At 50.0% G+C, this 4,255-nt stretch overlaps 1 pseudogene; it reads left to right on the top strand.

Annotated features, from left to right (window-relative positions):
* Window positions 1-1,433: 1,433 nt before the first annotated feature.
* Window positions 1,434-1,551, top strand: LOC126472123 (5S ribosomal RNA; annotated as a pseudogene).
* The last annotated feature ends 2,704 nt before the right edge of the window (window positions 1,552-4,255 follow it).

Genomic DNA, 4,255 nt, shown 5'->3' with positions numbered 1-4,255 from the left:
CACTTTATTCAACATGTAATCGGATTTAGGTTATGACGTGTTCGATATGCCTGCCATCACTGATGATAATGTGTCTCAGTAGAATAGCGAAATTCTGCATGACCCATTGAAGTGTCGGAACATTGATGCTGTCGATGACTTCCTCAATGGCCGCTTTCAGCTCAGCAATGGTTTTGGGGTTATTGCTGTACAGTTTGTCTTTAATATAGCCACACAAAAAGGAGTCACATTTATTCAGATCCGCAGAATGCGGCGGCCAATCGAGGCCCATGCCAGTGGCCTCTGGGTACCCCAGAGCCAGAATGTGGTCACAAAAGTACTCCTCCAAGATGTCAGACACTCTCCTGCTTCGATGAGGTCGATCCCCGTCTTGCATGACCCACATCTTGCCGAAATCGATGTCACTTTGTATCATGGGGATGAAATCACCTTCCATAACCTTCACGTACCATTCGGTAGTCACCGTATCATCAAGGAATGTCGCATCGATTATTCTGTGACTGGATATTGCACACCACACAGTCACCCGGTGAGGGTGAAGAGACTTCTCGATGGCGAAATGCGTAATCTCATTCCCCCAAAAGCGCCAGTTTTGCTTATTGACGAACCCATCCCAGTAAAAGTGGGCTTCGTCACTAAACCAAACCGTACAGCGCATACTAATTCCCATCATGCCCCGCGGCCAGCCGTGGAGATTGAACGTCCCAACGCAAACCGTTCACAAGTTATGATGATTTTATTTCATGTAGTTCACTAATCGTCACCCTGTGTGTGAGTGGCCCGAAGACTTCTTAAGTAATAGAATCCAGTATGGTGTCCTCGACGACGAGTGTTCATCAGAGATGTGGGTATCGCCAGGAGTGCCCCAGCGAAGTGCGATGGGACCGCTGTTGATCTCTATATACGTAAATGATTTGGTGGACAGAGTGGGCAGTAATCTGCCGTTGTTTGCTGATGAAGCCGTGGTGTACGGTAAGGTATCGAAGTTGAATGACTATAGGAAGATGCAATATGACTTAGACAAAATTTCCAGTTGGTGTTATGAATGGAAGCTAGCCCTAAATGTGGAAAAATGTAAGGTAATACGGATGAGTACGAAGATCAAACCTGTAATGTTTGGATACGGTATCATTAGAGTCCTGCTTGACACAGTCAGGTCGTTTAAATATCTGGGCGTATCGTTGCAAAGCGATATGAGATGGAACGAGCATGTGAGAAATGCGGTAGGAAGGCGTATGGTCGTCTTCGTTTTATTGGGAGAATTTGAGGAAAGAGTGGTTCACCTGTAAAGGAGACCGCATATAGAACGATGGTGCGACGTATTCTTGAGTATTGCTCGAGTGTTTGGGATCCGTACCAGATCGGACTGAAGAAAGATATCTTAGCAGTTCAGAAGTGGGTTGCTAGATTTGTTACCGCTAGCTTTGGAAAACGCCAATGGCCATCCCGCAGTGGTAACACCGGTTCCCGTTAGATCACCGAAGCTAAGTGCTGTCGGGCTGGGCTAGCACTTGGATGGGTGACCATCCCGTCTTCCTAGCGATGTTGGCAAGCGGGATGCACTCAGCCCTTGAGGGGCAAACTGAGGAGCTACTTGGTTGAGAAGTAGCGGCTCCAGACTCGTAAACTGACTTATGGCTGGGAGAGCGGTGTGCTGATCACATGCCCTTCATATCCACATCCAGTGACGCCTGTGGGCTGAGGATGACACGGCGGCCGGTCGGTACTGTTGGGCCTTCATGGCCTGTTCGGCGGCAGTTTAGTTTGTTTTAGGTTTTAATAACAGGTAAGTGGTATAGAGATGCTTCAGGAACACAGATATGAATCCCTAGAAGAAACACTATTGAGAAAATTTAGAGAACCGGCGCCGCACTGCATAGCCGTGCGGGGTCTGGGGCGCCTTGCCCCGGTTCGAGGGCCCTCCCCCCCCCCCCCCTCCGCCGCCACGCCCATCGGAGGTTCGAGTCCTCCCTCGGACATGGGTGTGTGTGTGTTTTCCTTAGCGTAACTTAGCTTAAGTTAGATTAAGTAATGTGTTAGGCTAGGGACCGATGACTCCATCAGTTTGGTCCCATAGGAACGTACTCGCTCTATTTACGAGCGGAACAGGAAAGGAAATAACTAGTAGTGGTAGAGGTTACCCTCCGAAACGCACCGTACGGTGGCTTGAGGAGAATATGTAGATGTACACTCCTGGAAATTGAAATAAGAACACCGTGAATTCATTGTCCCAGGAAGGGGAAACTTTATTGACACATTCCTGGGGTCAGATACATCACATGATCACACTGACAGAACCACAGGCACATAGACACAGGCAACAGAGCATGCACAATGTCGGCACTAGTACAGTGTATATCCACCTTTCGCAGCAATGCAGGCTGCTATTCACCCATGGAGACGATCGTAGAGATACTGGGTGTAGTCCTGTGGAACGGCTTGCCATGCCATTTCCACCTGGCGCCTCAGTTGGACCAGCGTTCGTGCTGGACGTGCAGACCGCGTGAGACGACGCTTCATCCAGTCCCAAACATGCTCAATGGGGGACAGATCCGGAGATCTTGCTGGCCAGGGTAGTTGACTTACACCTTCTAGAGCACGTTGGGTGGCACGGGATACATGCGGACGTGCATTGTCCTGTTGGAACAGCAAGTTCCCTTGCCGGTCTAGGAATGGTAGAACGATGGGTTCGATGACGGTTTGGATGTACCGTGCACTATTCAGTGTCCCCTCGACGATCACCAGTGGTGTACGGCCAGTGTAGGAGATCGCTCCCCACACCATGATGCCGGGTGTTGGCCCTGTGTGCCTCGGTCGTATGCAGTCCTGACTGTGGCGCTCACCTGCACGGCGCCAAACACGCATACGACCATCATTGGCACCAAGGCAGAAGCGACTCTCATCGCTGAAGACGACACGTCTCCATTCGTCCCTCCATTCACGCCTGTCGCGACACCACTGGAGGCGGGCTGCACGATGTTGGGGCGTGAGCGGAAGACGGCCTAACGGTGTGCGGGACCGTAGCCCAGCTTCATGGAGACGGTTGCGAAAGGTCCTCGCCGATACCCCAGGAGCAACAGTGTCCCTAATTTGCTGGGAAGTGGCGGTGCGGTCCCCTACGGCACTGCGTAGGATCCTACGGTCTTGGCGTGCATCCATGCGTCGCTGCGGTCCGGTCCCAGGTCGACGGGCACGTGCGCCTTCCGCCGACCACTGGCGACAACATCGATGTACTGTGGAGACCTCACGCCCCACGTGTTGAGCAATTCGGCGGTACGTCCACCTGGCCTCCCGCATGCCCACTATACGCCCTCGCTCAAAGTCCGTCAACTGCACATACGGTTCACGTCCACGCTGTCGCGGCATGCTACCAGTGTTAAAGACTGCGATGGAGCTCCGTATGCCACGGCAAACTGGCTGACACTGACGGCGGCGGTGCACAAATGCTGCGCAGCTAGCGCCATTCGACGGCCAACACCGCGGTTCCTGGTATGTCCGCTGTGCCGTGCGTGTGATCATTGCTTGTACAGCCCTCTCGCAGTGTCCGGAGCAAGTATGGTGGGTCTGACACACCGGTGTCAATGTGTTCTTTTTTCCATTTCCAGGAGTGTAGATTGAAGCAGCAAGGAACGACGTTGCCGTATCTGTCGCCCAAGCTCTGTTTTACTCGATTCTCAACCGGTTTTGTGTCGTTGCTGCTACAAGAGATGATAGCTCTGACAACTAAATTTGACATCCAGTATACCCAAAAATTACCTTCAAACTTAATAATGTACTCTTATTACTATACTGTATACGCACAATGAGCAAAATGCGTTATTTGCTATCCTACCTGGTGCTGCAATTTTGATGACGAGCAGTGTACATCGAACAAGAGCCACAATCTTTTAATTTTGGAAGCGAATGTGTAGAAAAACTGTGGTGCTCACATAGTTCCACGTGGAAAGACACAGAAGCTTTTGATTTCATCCTAAAGATACACCAATCTATAACTAGACACTGTCTCGACTTGAAAACTTGTCTTTCATAGACATTTGATGGATGGAAAATTAAAACACTTCTGCTGTCATTTTACTGGCTAAACTGGGACGCATGAAGTAATATAAGAGGCAGTCAAATGAAAACGAGACCGATAGAAAAAGAAATAAGGAAGCTGATTACAATTTAAAAATAATTTAATACATTTGTCCCACTGTGTCACAACACAGTCAGTGCCTTCATGGATAAATGTTTGCGGTTGCCTCTGGTTCAAAAT

Source organism: Schistocerca serialis, chromosome 3 (assembly GCF_023864345.2).
Source record: "Schistocerca serialis cubense isolate TAMUIC-IGC-003099 chromosome 3, iqSchSeri2.2, whole genome shotgun sequence".
Lineage (NCBI taxonomy): Eukaryota > Metazoa > Arthropoda > Insecta > Orthoptera > Acrididae > Schistocerca > Schistocerca serialis.
The sequence above is the reverse complement of the archived record's forward strand: the minus strand, read 5'-3'. Positions and strand labels throughout refer to the sequence as shown.